The sequence below is a fragment of the Rhamphochromis longiceps genome, linkage group LG3 (assembly GCF_057381845.1).
Source record: "Rhamphochromis longiceps isolate RC_006_pf linkage group LG3, R_longiceps_female_GT1.1, whole genome shotgun sequence".
Taxonomy (NCBI): Eukaryota; Metazoa; Chordata; class Actinopteri; order Cichliformes; family Cichlidae; genus Rhamphochromis; species Rhamphochromis longiceps.
The window spans coordinates 65,616,085-65,636,357 of record NC_140559.1 but is presented as its reverse complement, the minus strand read 5'-3'; the positions used below and the strand labels follow the sequence as shown (position 1 = coordinate 65,636,357).

The 20,273-nt window shown below is 42.2% G+C and overlaps 2 long non-coding RNA genes across 3 annotated transcripts; both read right to left on the bottom strand.

Moving 5' to 3' along the window:
* Positions 1-6,618: 6,618 nt before the first annotated feature.
* On the bottom strand, positions 6,619-6,974 carry LOC146675757 (uncharacterized). The gene is made up of 3 exons (XR_014910684.1): positions 6,948-6,974; positions 6,785-6,874; positions 6,619-6,707 (listed from the first exon to the last, which is right to left on the bottom strand). It is a non-coding gene; the product is annotated as an uncharacterized LOC146675757 (long non-coding RNA).
* Positions 6,975-15,893: 8,919 nt separating this feature from the next.
* On the bottom strand, positions 15,894-19,939 carry LOC146675756 (uncharacterized). Of its 2 annotated transcripts, none has more exons than XR_014910682.1 (5): positions 19,610-19,939; positions 18,447-18,558; positions 17,563-17,720; positions 17,075-17,132; positions 15,894-16,133 (listed from the first exon to the last, which is right to left on the bottom strand). It is a non-coding gene; the product is annotated as an uncharacterized LOC146675756 (long non-coding RNA). The 2 variants fall into 2 exon arrangements; XR_014910683.1 differs by having other exon boundaries at positions 18,454-18,558.
* Between the last annotated feature and the right edge of the window lie 334 nt (positions 19,940-20,273).

Here is a 20,273-nt window from a genome sequence, read left to right as displayed (position 1 = left end):
ATTAGATTTTGTCTTAGCACCTGAATATTCAGGATGTTACATATAAGGAGAATTAAATTCTGAATTCAAGCCAATGAAGATAAGTTGATATGAAAGCAACATCATCCTTCACGCTTGTCTCTGTCAATAATCCCACATCCATGTTTTGGTTCAGCCAAAGGTTTTTTAGGGAGCTTTCAGGGGCACCTGATAATGAGCAACTGCAGTAATCCAGCCTAGATGTAACAAACACATGGATTACATTTTAAGTTTTCACTTTGACCTCAAGAGCTGCATAGCCTTTTAAGATGATAAAGTCATGAGACTTTGTTGAACCATCTTATAGGGATGGGTATATCTATAAGGTTACATTTTTAGAAGTAGCACACTCCACTTTATCATGTTGGCTCTCTTCTGAGCTTTAGAAGAAGGCATGTTCAAGTGAAACTTTTGTGTAACCAAATCACATTCAAATGGCGTAGGTTGTTAAGCTCATTTTTTTTTCATATAAATTTGCTTTCCGTAAAACCAACAAGATTTACTTCTGGTTAATTAAACAGATACATAGTACACAATTAAATATCCAAAGTAAAGATGCCATAACTCATAACTTTATTACAAATTAATTATTATTTTTTTCTTGTCTTCAGTTTGATTCATAACATTAAAGAAGGCACTACGTATCTTTACATATAGTGCCATGAAAAAAATTATTTGCCTCCTTTCTGACAACTTAGTTGTTTGCATATTTGTCACGCTTAAATGTGTTAGATCATCAAAAGAATTTTGATATTATACCCAATATTTATCCATTTATGGCCCAAGGGAAGCCAAACTGATTTGTTGTAGACCTTGAGTTAATGATACAAGTGTATGGATTCCTGTTACCTGCTTTTTTGATTGTAATATCTACGATCTTAGTCAATGCAACAGAACTATGGATAAACTAAAATGTGCTATCTTTCATTCTTATCTTTAAAGGAATCTTTTTAGAAAATAATTAATAATAATAATTAAAAGACAAACTGCCAACTCTTGAGCCACGATCGCCCTTTAATTGAACTGTAGTTACAAGGTTTCGCTTTTGAAGTAGTGTAGAAGGTCTGTTCCCTGACATTTGAAAGAGATCAATTTGTCAGAACTACAAGCACACCAGGAATATTTGAAAGATGACCAGCAGGTGTCACACTCTGTCCTAGTGATGTGCGCATCATGAACAAATTGTTCAGTACTCGAAAATCACTTTACTGAAGCCCAACTGACTCACTGACTCATCCCTGTTGCTAATTTCATTAGTAGAAATATATCTAGCTTATAATTAAAATTAATATTATTTAATTAACTTTATTTTAATAAAGTTTTATTTTATCTAATCTAATCTAATAACTTTAATCTCAGCCAAACCAATTTCCTCACAAACAAACAAAACACTGAAAAAAGCCAAACAATAACATTTTTAGGTTGTCTAAGTGACTTCTATATCACATTTAACCTGAGTAGCGAATGTCCACGGTTATCTGAAAATGATTTGCCGGGAGTTGTGCCGTTCTCTGCGGCTCTAGTGAACCCTCGACCTCTCGGCTAGCTATTGAGCTGGAGGGTAACAGACGTCTCAGAAAACTGTGAATTATGGGATATGGTGGGCCACGAAGGACACACCCAACCCATCCTTCAAATTCGGGGAAAAGGAGGACACATTTGTCGGCTGCAGTCAGAGGAGTCTACGAATTTGGACAGCCTTCGGCGCATCACTGTAAATGGCCTGTATTTATATAGCGCTTTACTAGTCCCTAAGGACCCCAAAGCGCTTTACATATCCAGTCATCCACACACACATTCACACACTGGTGATGGCAAGCTACATTGTAGCCACAGCCACCCTGAGGCGCACTGAAAGAGGCGAGGCTGCCGGACACTGGCGCCACCGGGCCCTCTGACCACCACCAGTTGGCAACGGGTGAAGTGTCTTGCCCAAGGACACAACGACCTAGACTGTCCAAGCCGGGGGTTGGAACCAGCAACCTTCCGATTACACGGCAAACTCCCAACTCTTGAGCCACGATCGCCCCACTGTGACGTAATCGGTCTACAAATGCGTCCTCAGGATGTAGCCCATGAATTTGGACACCCTCACTCACTCACCCCTCTCTCCTAGTTCACAGCTTCTTCTTCTTCTTCTTGGTTGGCAACGTTAAGGCGCATTACCGCCCCCTGGCTTACAGCTCAATGGACATTTAGATGAGAAAATATATATTTGACACATTTGAGGAAAATACTAATACAATAAAATAAAATAAAAATAAATAAAATAAATGTTCTTTTTTGCTCTATAAAAATAGTTGCTTTTCTTTTTCAATCATTCATCTTAGCAGTAGGATATACATGAAAAGAGAAAATACATTTTTTGCACTTTCTGGTCAACGGACTCAGTGACTCAAATGACTCAAAAAACCCGATTCACTTTGGTGGATGACTCATTCAAACTTGACTCAGTGAAAAGAATTGAATTTACCATCACTACTCTGTCCGCTACCTCATCAATTGTGGTGAGGTGTGAAAACCGGAAGAGAAATGTGAATATGTTGACAGGAACAACAGCTTCAACTGCTGCAACAGCTGCTCATATAGTGACTAATCTCCAACTAAATTTAATGTAATAATAATGTAAATTTTACATAACGTGGCAACATTTTTGCACTAAATGTGTGTATGCGTTGAAACCACTGTACAGGGAGTGCAGAATTATTAGGCAAGTTGTATTTTTGAGGAATAATTTTATTATTGAACAACAACCATGTTCTCAATGAACCCAAAAAAGTCATTAATATCAAAGCTGAATGTTTTTGGAAGTAGTTTTTAGTTTGTTTTTAGTTTTAGCTATTTTAGGAGGATATCTGTGTGTGCAGGTGACTATTACTGTGCATAATTATTAGGCAACTTAACAAAAAACAATTTGGTAGAGTGGATTGGAGCCAGGTGATGTTGTGGTGAGGATCATCCCCATAAGTATTTTGTAACCTGGGTTGTCGGTGTTGTCTGCCGTGACGCATCAAGGTCCATACACCTATTGTATGTGTCAAGTTAATTTTTTTTAACAAATAATCGTTTTTTTAAGAAAAAGGTTATCAGTTGAATTTCAAATAAAAATAGTTTTTTAAAACTTTTCTGAATTCTATAGTATTTATGCATAAATTTGTTTGTCTGTGCCTTGTTTAAATAATTACAGCTACTTTATTAAGTTAAACAAAAACAACTGATGTCACCGAGTCAATGCGTTTCTCGCCATTATAATGGTGAGAAACGCATGTATACATGCACTTGCAATGGGTTATAAGCAAACTTTCTCGACTAAAGAAAAACACTTCTTCATTTTGTGAATAATTAGAAGCGTTAATTGAGACTAACATAAATCTGCTTCCTCAGTCAAGGTATAAATAAGATAAGATAAGATAAGATAACCTTTATTAGTCCCACACGTGGGAAATTTGTTTTGTCACAGCAGGAAGTGGACAGTGCAAAAGTTATGACGCAAAAATTAGAATACAATAAGAATAAATACAGTACACAGCTGTACAGAATAGAATAAAATAATATACTATATACAGTAGAATAAAATAGAATAAAAATATACAATAAGATAAAAATAGAATACGAATGCTATATACAACTGAGTAAAAATACAACGATGCCAGAAAAGATTATTGCACTTAGTGTTATTGCACATGTGTGGATGTGTGTGTTTGTTCAGTTAAAGTCTTTGTTGTGGAGTCTGACAGCAGTGGGGAGGAAAGACCTGCGAAATCTCTCCGTCCCACACCGTGGGTGCCGCAGTCTCCCACTGAAGGAGCTGCTCAGTGCTGTCACAGTCTGATGCATGGGGTGGGAGACGTTGTCCAACAGGGATGACAGCTTAGCCGCCATTCTCCTGTCACTCACCACCTCCACTGGGTCCAGAGGGCATCCTAGAACAGAGCTGGCCCTTCGGATCACCCTGTTCAGTCTCTTCCTGTCCCCAGCAGAGATGCTGCCGCCCCAGCAGACCACACCATAAAAGATAGCAGAAGCCACCACAGAGTCATAGAAGGTCTTCAGGAGTGGGCCCTCCACCCCAAACGACCTGAGTCTCCGCAGCAGGTACAGCCTGCTCTGCCCTTTCCTGTAGAGGGCGTCTGAGTTATGAGTCCAGTCCAGTCTGTTGTTCAGATGAACACCAAGGTACCTGTAGCTGTCCACAGCCTCAATGTCCATACCTTGGATGTTCAGTGGTTGCAGTGGAGAATGCTTGTGCCTGCGGAAGTCTACCACCAGCTCCTTGGTTTTACTGGCGTTGATCTGGAGGTAGTTCAGCTGGCACCAGTCCACAAAGTCTTGAGTCAGTCCTCTGTACTCCTTGTCGTCCCCATCAGTGATGAGGCCGACTATTGCAGAGTCATCAGAGAACTTCTGCAGGAAGCACTGGGTGGAATTGTGGGAGAAGTCTGCAGTGTAGATGGTGAAGAGGAACGGAGCCAGAACCGTTCCCTGTGGGGCCCCTGTACTGCAGACGACCCTGTCCGACACACAGCCCTGAGTCCTCACATACTGTGGTCGGTCGGTGAGGTAGTCCAAAATCCAGGTAGTGAGGTGATGGTCCACTCCAGAGTTCTCCAGCTTGTCCTTCAGAACCGAGGGAAGAATAGTGTTGAAGGCACTGGAGAAATCAAAGAACATGATTCTCACAGTGCTTCCAGCGGTCTCCAGGTGAGCGAGGGAACGATGTAGGAGGTGAATGACGGCATCATCCGCTCCAATGCCAGGCTGGTAGGCAAACTGAAGTGGGTCCAGTGATGAGCTTGTTAGGCGCCGAAGCTGAGCCAGGACCAACCGGAAGGAAATTACAAGGAAGGAAATTTTTGTTTACACAATGCTTGTACCCACTTACTCCTAATCAAAGGTGCTATATCCAAGCTTATATATGCACAAGGGGTCTAGTAGAGTGCATGTTTGGTGTTTGAAAGAGTCATTTTCAGTGCCTTTGGAATACACTTTGATTCATGCCAAGAAGATGCCTTCAATTCCAACAAACCACAGACAAGGACTTGAACATGTCATGGTCAAATTACTGCATTCTACTCTGTATTTGTGTCTGGTATATTAAAGAATCTTTCATCAGGTAAATTTTAAAGTTCAGTATTTCAAAGCAGGAGTTATGTAGAATCATACTGGCATTAGGACTGTAACAATATGTACTTACAAACTTAAAGTTTTTTAATTATGCTAGAATACTGGAAGACAATCAACTTTTAGTGTTTTCCCCATATTAATTATTCTGAAATAGAGACGGTGACCCTAACTGTACAGAAGCACACTAAACAACTAACAATCTAACAGACATCATTGGCCTGAGCTGTCATGCACAGTGAGTCTGATCCTTTGCTGTGAGAGTATAACAAGCATGTTTCTGGTCAGATTGGAAGAAATAATATCACAGTGTTGATCGTTTTTTCCAATATTCCTTCTCTTTTACAACATGAACTGTGATCAAAGCTACTTATGTTCACAGCATGTAATAATACTGACAGTCCAGGGCATTGTGGTCTGTTGAGCTAGGGTTAGGGTTAGCAATTCAGACATATGTTATCAATATTAAACGTCTCTGACGTGGGCAACTGTCCACAGTGTTGGGAAATCCATACCAGGCTGGAACGAGTCAAGGTAGGTGAGCATCCACGAGAAGACACAGCAGATGCATCCTACTGACAGGACCAGGAGACTCCAGAAACCGAGCATCTTCTCTTCAGTGCCATCCTCTCCGGTCACCCTCTCTGCCCGCAGCTCTTTGAGTATGGGGTGGAGAAGGGCGCAGAGAAACCCTTATTACTAATTTGTATTATAATTCAATTTTCATGGAATATTCATATTCAGTATCGGTCCTTTTATATTATAACCACGTATCCACCCAGGCTCATGGTGGGGCAGGGCTCTGTCCTGGGATGCTTGAGTACAAGGTAATGTAGACCTGGCCAGGTATCCAGTCTGTCAGAATTGTTTTCAATATTTGGTTCAAAAACATGAGTGACAACAAAAATCCAACTAGGATTCTTGCATATGATGAATGAAGTCTGTCTTTGACTGTATTGTCCAGCTGATCATTCATGACATAACATGGCAACAATGTGTGACCCGTGGTCAGTACCTATTTAAAATAGGACAGAGCCGTAGGCGCACAGTCAGTTTAAAAAGTTAAATTTTTAATACAAAATAAAAGAAACAGTGTAACAGCAGCACCTAAAAACAATTAAAAACGTTACCTTATTAAAAAAACGATAAGACTATACGATTGCCCGTGAGGCAGGACAAGCGCTGCGGAGAACAGTTTAAAAACAAATCAACATAGCACACAGGTTAAAAATGGACGGCAACTCACACACGACCCCAAATGGGTAAAACACTATAGAAAAAAAAGGCAAATCTTCGGTGCCGTCTTCACTCGGGCCCCCCGCGGTGCATGCAAGAGCGGGGAGACAAAAAGAGATTTGTTTTCCCTGCAGCGCCTTCACCGCCTGCGAATCAATATCTGCGGTGCCTACTGATACAGAAAAAGTAAAACAAAAAAAACCAAAACCATCGACAGCCGCAGCAGTCAGTCTGTCGGCTTACACCAATTTAAAACAAATTAAAACCCACTGATGTGTCGGGTCCTTTGCCCGCAGCCAGAAATCCACCTGGCAAAGCAGCAGTTCAGTACTCTGTGAATAAAAGGCAGGAGATCACTAGCTGGACAATAAAACACAGGAATATTCCTCCACTGAATTGGTTTTGTTACCTGTCCACAAGTTCGTGTCACACCCTAATAAATGTGGGTCAGTGGCGATGAAGTCCACTATACCGTTCTCACGGGAGCAATGTTTCCCACCTACAAGGGTGCAAATAACTGTAAACCTCTGCCAACAGCCAGAGCTCAAGTGGTACATTTTTGTGTAACCTACCGTTCTAACAGAAGTTTAGGGGAGGACGCGTATCAGACTTTCATAGTTAAGAAACACCAACGTGCCCAACTCGGACCACGCACTCACAGCTTCAGGTTTGCAAAGGAATACCCAATTGCCCACACCTGCGCTTATGAAAGGAGCGAAGACCAGCTCCGCCCACCAGGGGCGGTCCCAAGTCTCCAGGTCTCACCTGTCACAAATGTAAAAAATTAAACAGCAACAGTCTAAACGTAAAGTGCATTCTAAACTCCTTATATGCAAAGAGTCATTCAGGACTGTAAAACGTGAACTACAGAACCCATAGTATTCATCATTAAATCTCTGGTTGCTTCATTTTTCTATCCTATATCAGATACTTTAAGGTTAGGTTAGGTAAAGTTGCATTCTCATGGTGAGGCAAAGTGCTTTATGTGTGTGTGTGCGCGTGTCATGAACGGCTATAAAAGGCCTATAATTAAAGAACAAAGCGGGGTTTGAGTTCGAGTTGCGGCAGACTGTCACTACTTGTAAATGGAACGCAGCCTTCCTACGGCGGACAGCTAATAACAGGAATCGGACGCGGTCCACCCAAGTCCACAGCAACCACCATAGACCGCCTAGCATGACCTTAAAAACATATTCTGTCTTCATAACTATCAAAAACATGAAATGAGGGGGGTGTGGTTATGGCGCTGAACTAGGCACACGTATTTTTGTGAGCTCCTGGCGATATTTTAGTAAGTTCCTGAAAACTGTCCTTTAACTGCGTGAACAGTGATAACTATTGCTTGTAACGAGTTATTATCATATATAAACATACACTCCAGCTGTAGTCATAAATTGGACACCCCTTGTCAACTTTGAAGTTTTTCAAGAATTACCGTCTTTGGAAAATGGCAGGTAATAACAAAGCAAACTTTTTTAAGGGAGCTACCACAAGGAAGAAGCAAGCTAGCATTAGCCTCGCTCCGGAGCCGCCCGAAAATACACCTGCATCTGATGCCGCCTCTCCAGCAGTAGTTGAGGAAGGCATGGGGAGCGAGAGCAAAAAGGACATTTTTGAGGAAATTAAGAAAATGAATGCTACTCTTCAGGTCGTAGCAAAAGATGTCACCACTATTAAAGAAGCCACTAAAGAACTAAAAGATTCGGTGGAAGATATAAAAGTGAGGTTAGGAGAGGCGGAACAACGTATCTCAGACATGGAAGATGCCAGCGTGCTTACCGAGGCAAAAGTGGGCAAATTCCAGAAAAGGATGGAGGCGTTGTGGTCACGAGTGGAGGACCTTGAAAACCGTAGTAGGAGAAACAATGTACGGATTATTGGACTTAAAGAAGGTGTGGAGACACCTGGGAACGTGGACAAATATGTGACGGAGATTCTGGCCAAAGCACTTGAGCTTTCTGGAAGTGAATTTGAAATTGAACGTGCGCATTGTTCCCCTGTACCAATGCCGGAATCTAACGAGCCTCCCAGGGTGATACATGTCCGCTTTCTACGTTCATCTGCTAGGGAGAAAGTACTACGGGTGGCCAGAGAGAAGCGTGGAGTCGATTGGCAAGGCGCCAAGCTTTCCTTCTTTGAAGATGTTACAAGAGAGCTGGCGGAGAAGAGGAAGGCATTCAACCCGGTGAAGAAGCGACTCCGAGAGCTACAAGTGAAGCATAGGCTGATGTATCCTGCAACACTCATTTTTACGTGGAACGGACAGAAGAAAGCATTCAAAGACGGAAAGGAGGCCGAGAAATTCCTGCAGGAGTCGACTTAGAGGAGTGCGGGACATGATGTAACAGATCGGAGAAGTGTATGTGAATTTTAAAATAAGGTAACAAATAAATAATGGGCACAACGGGGCTGCGGCGGCGGTGCTGCTGTCGGACGATTAGCGTGTCTCACGGACCAAGGACAGTTTAGTGTCTCAAGCTAAAGTTAGTTAGGCTTGGGTAGGAGGGGAGGGAGGGGGGGCTTAGCAACGTTGTTTTGGGTTGCTATGCAAAGAAGGGTGTCCGTTTTGTTCAGGTTTGTTTTTGGGTTTTTTTAATGACAGTTACTTACCTTCAGGTATGAAGTATTTAGGAATATTATTAAAACCCAAACTGGAGGATATTATGCTTTCAAATATGGAACCTCTCCTCCTAAAGATAAAAACAAATCTGGATAAATGGGGTAAATTGAATCTTACACTATGGGGTAAAATTAATGTGATTAAAATCATGGTGGCCCCACAGTTCAATTATGTTTCCATGAAGAATTCCTTTACACATATTTAGTCAATTTGAGAAGTTAATTAAGATAAGATAAGATAAGATAAGATAAGATAAGATAAGATAAGATAGAACTTTATTAATCCCTCGGGTGGGTTCCTCTGGGAAATTCGATTTCCAAAAAAAGCACAGCAACGACCGAAGTTACAGTTACATTATTATTATTAAAGATATTTTAAAATCAGAATCAGAAAGGGTTTTATTGCCAAATGTTGAGCAGGTTTACAACATTAGGAAATTGCTGTGGTGCTTCAGTGCAAACATACTGTCATAAATTACGCTTAAATAGACTTGAAAAAATAAAAATAAGAATAAGAATTAAAGTGCTAAGTAGATAGATATATACATGAGTGCAGGTGGTGATCAGTGCCAAACATGGAATGATGCAGTGAACACAGCGTAGGGTCATGTGTTAGTGGTGGGAACAGTCATACGGTTATTGTTCATGTGTCCAACAGCAGAGGGGAAGAAACTGTTCTTATGGCGAGAGATTCTGGTCCGAATGGACCGGAGCCTCCTGCCTGAGGGGAGCAGGTCAAACAGACTGTGTCCAGGGTGAGAAGGGTCAGCTGAGATCCGAGCTGCACGCCCCAGTGTCCTGGAGGTGTACAGGTCCTGCAGAGATGGGAGTCTGCAGCCAATCACCTTCTCAGCAGAGCGCACAACACGCTGCAGTCTCTGTTTGTGCCTGATAGTGGCTCCAGCATACCACACGGTGATGGAGGAGGTGAGGATGGACTCGATGATTGCAGTGTAGAATTGCATCATCGTCCGTGTTGGCAGGTTGAATTTCTTCAGCTGCCTCAGGAAGTACATCCTCTGCTGGGCTTTCTTAATGACGGAGGTGATGGTGGGCTCCCACTTCAGGTCCTGGGTGATGGTGGTACCCAGGAAGCGGAATGAGTCCACAGAGGTGATGGGGGTGTCAGTCAGAATGATGGGGGGGAGTGGGGCTGTGTGCTTCCTGAAGTCCACAATAATCTCCACTGTCTTCTGGGCATTCAGCACCAGGTTGTTGTGGCTGCACCAGGACACCAGATGTTCAACCTCCCTCCTGTATGTCTGTGAAGGTTCTCAGTCATCCAGGTCATCGTAGTCAAAGGAGCTTGCAAAGAAAAGCGTCTGGACTTCTTTAAGTTGCTTGAAGACGTTTCACCTCTCATCCGAGAAGTTTCTTCAGTTCTAAGGTCAAATGGTGGAGAGTCCCAGATATAAACCTAGTGGGAGTGACCCCCACAGAGGGACAAAAGGACCCCCTGATGATCCTCTAATCACCTGGGCCAAGGTGTGAAATTGGGTGTGGGACCCAATCAGCCAGAGTTTCGGGTGTGTTCATTGTGAAACCTGGCCCCACCTTATCATGCGAATTCCTGAGGTCAGATGGCCCAGGATGTGAGTGGGCGTTAAGGCGTCTGGGAAGGGATCTCAAAAACTGGATTATAGATGGCAGAGAGTTGGTGTGGTAAACCCCCGCCTCTGTTCAAAGATGGTCGCTCACAGTGGACATAGATGTCCACTGTGAGCGACTTTGCAAGCTCCTTTGACTCCCTCCTGTAGGCAGACTCATCCCCGTCTGAGATGAGTCCAATAACGGTGGTGTCATCTGCAAACTTGATTAGCTTGACAGACTGGTGGGTGGAGGTGCAGCAGTTGGTATACAGGGAGAAGAGCAGAGGAGACAGAACACAGCCCTGAGGGGAGCCGGTGCTGATGGTCCGGGAGTCCGAGACATTCTTTCCCAGCCTCACATGCTGCTTCCTGTCCGTCAGGAAGTCAGTGATCCACCGGCAGATGGGATCAGGCACATTCATCTGGGAAAGCTTGCCTTGGAGATGGTCTGGAAGGATGGTGTTGAAGGCAGAGCTGAAGTCCACAAACAGGATCCTGGCGTAGGTTCCTGGGGAGTCCAGATGCTGCAGGATGAAGTGTAGGGCCATGTTGATGGCGTCATCTACAGACCTGTTGGCTCTGTATGCAAACTGCAGGGGGTCCAGGAGGGGGGCCGTGAGGGTCTTGAGATAGGAGAGAACCAGGCGCTCAAATGACTTCATGACCACAGATGTCAGAGCCACAGGTCTGTAGTCATTTAGTCCAGTGATCCTGGGTTTCTTGGGGACAGGGATTGTGGTAGAGGACTTGAAGCAGGCAGGCACATGACATGCCTGCAGTGAGGAGTTGAAAATGCCAGAAAACTCTGGGGCCAGCTCGTTTGCACAGTGTCAGGAGACACACTGTCTTGGCCAGGAGCTTTTCGAGCATTCAGACTCTTAAACTGCTTCCTCACACCTGCTTCATGAATATGAAGAGTTGTGGTGGGAGGAGGTGGTGTGAAATCCTCTTTTGTGTGGGGTGAGGAGGGGGGTGTTGTAGGTGAAGTGTTTGAAGGTGGTGATGGCTCTATGGAGGGGGGAGAGGTGGGGGAATGAGTGTCCAAAGTGCCTCTATTGTTGGGGCCGTTGGAGGTGTGAAGGCTGCCTGATGGCTCGTCAAAACGGCAGTAAAAGTCGTTGAGGGTGTTGGCCAAGAGCAAGTCATCAGTGGAATGGGGGGTTTTAGGCTTGTAGTTGGTGATATTCCTAAAACCTTTCCACACAGAGGCCGAGTCATTGTCTGAGATCTGCTGCTGCATCTTCTCAGAGTGCTGATGTTTAGCAATGTCCACTTCTTTAGTGAACCTGTACTTGGCCTCTCTGTAGCAGTCCCTGTCTCCGCTTCTGAACGCCTTTCTCTTTTCCAGCCACAGCTTTTTGAGTTTAGGAGTAAACCAGGGTTTGTTGTTGTTATAACTCACCCTGGTGTGTGATGGCACAATGCTGTCCTCACAGAAGTGGATATAGGAGGTGACAGTGTCCGTAAACTCATCCAAGCTGTTAGAAGCAGCCTTCATTGTGTCCCAGTCTGTAGACTCCAAACACGTGCGAAGCTCCTCCACAGCCTCGTTGCTCCACAGTTTTTTGGTCCTCACGACAGGTTTGGAGAGCTTCAGCCTCTGTCTGTACGCGGGGATTAGGTGGATCATGACGTGGTCAGAAAGTCCGAGTGAAGCGCAGGGCACCGCGCAATAGGCCCCGCTGATCGTTCTGTAACAGTGGTCTAATGTCCTCTCCTCTCTGGTCGGGCATTTAATATACTGCTTGTATTTGGGAAGTTCATGGCTCAGATTGGCTTTGTTAAAGTCCCCAAGAGCAATAACGAGAGAGTCCGGGAATGTCCGCTCCATGTGCAGTATCTGCTCCGCGAGTGCGCACTGAGCTGCCTGCACATCCATGGCGGGATGTAAACAGCGGCCAGGATGAATGAAGCAAACTCCCGCGGAGAATAAAACGGTTTGCAGTGAATAAAAAGGTATTCCAGAGAGGAAGAGCAGTGCTGAGCAATCACTGTTACATCTGTGCACCAGCCACTATTAATGTAGAAGCAGACACCTCCACCTTTGGTCTTACCAGAGAGAGAGGCCTGCCGGTCCGCGCGCAGCAGATGAAAGCCCTCCAGCTTGAGCGCGCAGTCCAGGATGTCCTCACAGAGCCACGACTCGGTAAAACATAAGACACAGGAGGAGGCAAAGTCTCTGTTCATGCTTCTCATCAGGGCCAGCTCGTCTATCTTATTCCTGAGTGAGCGTACATTGGAAAGGAAGATCCCAGGAAGAGCAGTTCGCAGTCCGCGTCTCCTCAGACGCACGAGTGCGCCGGCTCGCTTTCCTCTCTTTTGGCATCTCACTTTCCTGATCAGAGTCTGCAGTAAATCTGCTGCAGATGCGACAAATATTGGAAGTAAATCCACAGGTGTTGTAGTCCTGTAGTTAAGAAGCTCTTCTCTGGTGTAAGAATATCCAGAGGAGTGCCCAGACACAGAAGTTATGCACAAAAACAAAACAGAAGTAACGCACTGAAGCACCAGGGCATCCATACGCGGCGCCATGTTGGATGTGTAATCGGGGAGATGCTACACAAAATTGCAATGTACGCTGACGATACTATTGTGTTTCTATCACACCTTGCAGAATCAATACCATCTCTCCTGAAGCTATTCGATCAATTTGGCAGTTTCTCTGGGTTCAAAGTGAACCAAGAAAAATCATCCATTCTGTTTTTAAATATGAACGACAGGTTGAAACCAGTTGTATCCCACCCATTTGTGAATGCCGCAGAGGGATTTAAATATTTAGGCATCAGAGTAACCCCAACGATAAGCAATCTTAGTTCAGCCAATTATGAGCCCTTGGTCAAAGGGTTGTCGGATGAGATCACTAGATTAATATCATTGCCTCTTTCTTTACTGGGAAGAATAAACATAGTAAAAATGACTAAATTCCTAAATACCTAAATTCCTATATATCTTTCAGTCAATTCCGCTGGCCCCTCCTCCTTCTTTTTTTTCCAAGACCAGAAAGCTTCTTTCTAATTTCATCTGGAACAATAGGAAGCCAAGACTCAGACTCTCCCTCTTGTATTTACCATATGATAGGGGAGGACTACAATTTCCAAATTTAAAATGGTACTATTGGGCTGCTCAGCTGAGGACCACTATGTTTTGGTTTTCAAACGATATTTCCCTTCCCTGGTTAGCAACTGAAAGAATGTCCTCAAAGGGTCTGTCGTTAAATAGCTATTTATACTCAGCACCCTTCAAAACTTTAAAGAGAATTACTACTAATCCCTTTGTAAAAAAAACACTGTTGTTGTTTGGCATGAAGTACAAAAATGTTGAATGACTCTCCTGGGTTGTCCTGTTTCTCCCCAATTTGGGGTAATGAACTCTTTGCCCCGGCTAAGAATGACATGGGCTTTAAAGCTTGGCTGAACAAGGGCATTGCGAAACTACAGGACGTATATGAGGAATATTCTCTAATGCCATTCAGTGAATTAAGGGCAAAGTTTGATTTACCGCAGAAACACTTTTTTAAGTATCTACAACTTAGAAGTTTTATTCTGGCACACTTAAACAATGCAGTGCATCAACCCCCACTCTCCATCCTAGAAACTCATGTTACAAAAAACTGTTTTAGTAAAAGACTGGTGTCCCAGTTTTATAGCATGTTAGTTGAAAACCATAAGGACAACTCTGATAGTAAAAGACGGGAGTGGATTAGTGACTTACAAGAAGATATTTCATATACTGAATGGGGTAAAATATGTTCAAAAACATACACTCAAACCATTAACACTCATTTGGGGATGATACAATTTAATTGGATAATGCGAACATACATATCCCCTGTACAATGAAATTAATTTGATCCTAATATAATTGATCTGCACGGTGGCACGGTGGTTAGCACTGTTGCCGCACAGCAAGAAGGTCCTGAGTTCAATTCCAAAATCAGGCTGGGGTCTTTCTGTGTGGAGTTTACATGTTTTGCGTGGGTTCTCTCCGGGTACTCCGGCTTCCTCCCACCGTCCAAAGACATATGCAGCTTGTGGGGATAGGTTAATTGGATAATCCAAATTGCCACTAGCTGTAAATATGTGAGTGCGAATGGTTGTCTGTCCCTGTGTGTTAGCCCTGCGACAGACTGGCGACCTGTCCAGGGTGTACCCCGCCTCTCGCCCTATGACAGCTGGGATAGTCTCCAGCACCCCCCCGCGACCCTGAAAAGGATAAGCGGAAGTGAATGGATGGATGGATAATTGATCTATGCTATAAGTGTAATAGACATCAGGGTACACTATACCACTGCCTGTGGAAATGTGAAGAGATCCAAAAATTTTGGAGCTCTGTGTTAAAATATATCTCTCAGATCACACCTTCTCCTGTACCGCTTTGCCCTAAGTTATGCATTTTAGGCTTGTATCCAGATGACTGCACTCTGGTCGATCTTTGTTTGCTACAGGCCAAACGCTGTATTGCCTTATGCTGGAAGAATGTTGGTTGCCCCTCTTTTAACCACTGGTTAAATAACTTAACATCGAGTTTAGCTCTTGATAAACTGACCTATATTGTTAGAAAGAAGGCTTCTGAATTTTACAACATCTGGAAGATATTTTTGGATCTACCGAGGAATGGGGATGTGGGGGGGGGGGGGGGGGGGGGGGGAGTGAATAATGTCTGACTTGCTGTTGGGAATGTACTGTGTAACCTATATTATGATTTTTTTTTTAAATTGTATTTATTTGTATGGTTTGCTATCTTAATTTATTTAATCATGCATTTATTTGGAATCTTTTAGGATTAACACTTCAATTATCGTTCTTACTATTAATATTATTATTATTATCATTATTATTATTAGTGTTGTTATTATTATTATTTTAATGACTGCCATACGTTCATTTTATGTTGGTGTTGATACTGTTGAAAAAACAAATAAACATACGTTTAAAAAAACAAAAAAACAAAACAAAACATGAAATGATTTGCAAAGTGTGAAAGTGTTACAGCTGCAGAGAGCTATGGCGGTATCTTTGGAAGCTGTTTACATAGCTAATAATATACGATGTAACCATGGAGACAGTCAGTCACGTGAGCTAGCGGTGAGTGTTTACTACGGTAAATAAGGTGATTGCGTGCACAGCGTCCACACACTGCAGAGAGTAAAGACATTACTTCAATATTGTTTTATATTGATATATATTTGCCTTCTGTTGACCATCACCTCAGGTTCACCATCACAGTTTCAGCATACAGATGCACACTGTGTAAATATGAACACATTCAAAAACTCATGTCTCAGAAATAAGCACAGCTGTTCATGTTTGTCATTAGTTTCATTTGTAAGTGATCAAAGTAGAAAACAGAACTGATGTTCAAGAACAAACCGTAGCTGCACTAATATTACAGATCTCCATTGTTGTGGTGAACAGACATGTTGCTTTTAAAAATACATGCAGTGTGTGACTGTTCACTGAGACCATGAACGCCACTTCGCTGAAGCATTCTTATTCTTCTTCTTCTTGCCATTAAATTGGAAGCAGAAGGAGCACGAGCTGATTTGATCTACTGAAAGGAAAAAAAAGAACATCTGAGCTGAAACCAGTCAGCTGAAATCATTAAGACAGGAACAAATTCAATGCAGTGTCTCAAGTGGCTTAGCCTGTTACAACTGTTGATACAAGCTAAATACGGTTAACACACAGTGTCAGGGAGCTCCAGTGTGGGAACTAGTGGCTTTAGGTTTGTAGTCATTTAACTTTCATCCATTCATTCATTTAATTCAGGAGGAAGAAATGCCAGGTTGGTGCAGGCATTTGGTCCCATGCTGTCTTTAACTAAATGACTTGGTTCATTTTATGGCTGGGCTGTATGTGGGGTTATATCATGTTATTTGGGCAGGAGTACCTGTCCCCTGTTAGACTTAGAAAGTTTCTCCATAAGTAGAGCTTCTAACTCTTCTAGCACATCTGTGGCTGACAGCTTTTTGGTGGCTCTTTTTACCCCACACTGGTTGTGAGTGTGTAAATAGCCCCACTAGTTCTTTTGGGTTGCAGTTAACTAGGGAGGAAGAGGTGGGTCTGCCATGACTAGATGAATAACAATTATCTGGGATACATAAATTTCATAATGCATGCATATATCTCTATCAATTAAACCTGGCCTGAGGGCTGCCGTTTTTTACATTCAGTTATTTCTCTTAGAAATGTTGAATCTAAATAATGAATGTGTTACAGTTAAAGTGAAACACTGGTCATTGTAAATGGCTCATTGGGACACAGAAACCTTTAAATTAAACCTGATATCGAGTGTCAAACAATATCAAAGCTGTAAAAGATGTTTACAGTCAGAATTTATAAAACTATGATTGTAAATAAATTCAAACAAGTGAGCTTTTCTCTTTGTGCTGAATATCAACACTGTGATTTCTTAGACTGTAAGCTTTACTTTAGCACAACCAGTTGTAGAAGCCGTCACTCCAAATGTCTTTGATAACAAGAAAAAAATACCTTTTCAGTCCACGGCCTGAAGTTCTTCTCCGACATCTTCTGCCATCAGCTTTGTCTGCTGGTTTGAAGACAATAAACCACAAAAAATATGATTTAGTCACTTTGTCTGCGTCATGCAGCTCAAAATGTGTCGTGTAACGATGATGTTGAATAGCCGTCGTTATCCCTCTGCTGTGTCAGTAGGATTGTACTGTACAGCATCTCATTGATATGTGAGGAATGCTAATGTAACACGATAACAGACTTACATCATTAAAACATAAAGGACAGTAGATATTTAGATATTTTTATATTTATATTACATTTTATAGCTGACGGATATTACTAAATAGATAGAATTTACTAAATAGCTGGATGAAGATGAAAAATATGTCTATAATAACAAATGACCATGAGAGCCAGTAGAATTAATTCAACTGGACACTCAAAAGACGTCCTTAAATGCTCTTTAAGTGGCAGAACAGATGAACAAACTGTTAATTGCTTACTTGAGATGAAATCTGCTCAGCTACTTTGAAAACAGCTTCTAACTGGTTCCTCCTTTAACAGGATGACTGCTCAGGGGTAAGGCCATCATGCAATCCAGCAACCTTTATGGTTCTGCTTTGATTCAACAGGAGCTATTAGGGAAACCTTCCAGCGCCTCCTGTGAAAGACACAGGCATAAACACACAAACATTTATTAACATGTTCCACTGTCTCCCAGTTTGATTTTCTCATCCTGTGGACAACAACATACAGGGATGCAGGTTTATTGTTAACTTTTGTAAGGTTTATTTACTGAACATATCCAGCTGCAGCTCCACTGTGATCCTGAACTGGATAAGCACTTAAGAAAATGTGTCAATAAATGGACGTACATCAACTTACTATATTTATCCAAACAGACGGGACCAATAATGCTTCACTGAGTTAGAGACTTTAACGTCTCTTCTATGTAAGAATGTCTCGTGCTGATATACCTGCAAACTTGACAACAAAGGTTTTTCAGACTGCATGTAGCTGTCCTCTATGTCAGCTCACACATTTACATTCATGTCACACTTATTTCTGCTTTCCCATTTTATAATTATTACTTACAATTTGATTAGATACCTTGAGTTTGTAAATGATCAGATTACATAATTGGAATACAATGTATCCAATTCAGGATTGCGGGAGGATGAAGCCTATCCCAGCTGATACAGGACAGAGACAGGCTGCCAGTTTATTGCAGGGCTAACACAATATGTGTAACAGAAAATCCACTTAAATGTTTGATATTTCTTATAATAATCATAATTATGACTATTATTTAAAGGTTTCTTTATAAATACATTTTGATTTTTTTATAACACCTAAAATATAAACCTGAGCTGTTTCAGATTCTGACCTCTGACCTCAGTGACCTGGCTCTGTCCTCACTGCAGCTCCCTCTTGGAAGTACGTCTGCTTCTTGTCTTCCCTCAGTGTTGACCGCCTGCCCTTGATATCACGTACTGTAACTGAGGAACAAAAAAGGACAAACACTTGCCTTCATTTAAAAGTACATTCATACAGAGATAATCTATGGAAACACACTAGTTCACCCTTTGGGAGAAATCAGTTCCTGTGAAACATTTCTGTAAATGAACATCATGTGGAGAATGAATGAAATGAGTTCTTCAGGTGACTCAACAGTCCCACACTGACAAATGAAATCTAGTAAAACTATTAAGCATATTTGCTCTTCTGAAATCTGTGTTAAACAACAACAAACATAAATTAGTAACAAAAATACAGCTGAGTAGAGGCTTTACAAACTACCAGCAGCCATAATGCTAAATTTTAATCTTCAAATGTTTCTGAGCCGTCTTCAACCTGCTTTTAACACATTAAAGTCCCACAGTCAATGCAGCCTGACTCAATCCTAGATGTTCCGCACACAGAGGTGCCGTTTAAAGTTTAGTGTTAACCTGAGTCACTGATCATTTGCAGAATTACAGAGTCTGGCAGTCTTTGCATGATGTCCACGTCACTGTAAGTTTCTAGCTGACTCTCAGGTGTGACAGGTGTGCCAGCAGGAAAGAGTAATAATAACCTGCATCCTGAGGTTTGTCATGCAGGATTAAAGGAGCCAGGCTTTGTTCACACAGCTAGGATTGTATTTTACACTGACCCTGGGTCAGTATAAGTATCATACAGTTTAAACGAAGCACTGAAACTTGCACATATTTATTATAGATGCACTGAAGCTAATCGAGATATTTGCTGTCAATCTGTGGCTGCGATTAAACACTTTACTGGAAACTTTATTAACTAGTAACTTCATCAGTCATGACAGAAGCTAATATTTCTGTGCTAGCATCGTTTAAACAGTAACAGCTTTACTCCAATATAAGCTAACGTTTACACCGTAACTTTAAGCTAGCACCATAAAGACGGTAAAACACGTAATAACATCTACAAATGCATCTTAAAGCTGTTATATTAGCACTCGGTGTATTACTAACATAAGCACATTAACATTATTGACACTCGCTGACTTTTAAATGCTGTCCGTTTAAATGGTCTTACCTGTACACACTGCATATCCACCGGATTCCAGCCAGAGTGGATTCTGGAGTCTTCCACGCTCCTGTTAGTGATCCTCCATCTGGATGGATGATAACAACCTTCTGAACAATCTAGCAGGAGATGGCCCATATCTATGGGACTGATTTGTGCTAATAACGCCCATTGTATGGACTGATAACAGCCGAAGCGGGTGAATAAAGTCACCCAGTCGCTAGCTGTGCCATTACCCAGCATACATCACTCCCTCCATAAATGCAATAAACGATACAAAAGTATCGTTCTACCTGTTTTTCAGGTAGTTGTTTACATTATATAATTTATTGTGTTCAGTATACGTCACTACAATGTGATTTCGGAAATATATAAATATACAGACAACAGGCTCTACCACGGCAATCTCTTGTCGTCAATAAGCAACGTTTAGGGAGCTCTATAGTATTCAATGAGAGGACCCTGCACATCAATTCTCGACGCGAGGGGGGTACCCTGTGTGTCGATAAGTGAAGCAGAGGGAGCCTGACCATGCGTCACACGTTTGACGAGTTGGGAGTGAGAACGTGTTGGATAAAGCCATAAATATGTGTGTCTGAGTCTTCTATCAAAAGTTACAGCTATTTATATGAAGTTGTACAAAAATGCTTTATTTCGTCAAGACAGTGCGTTT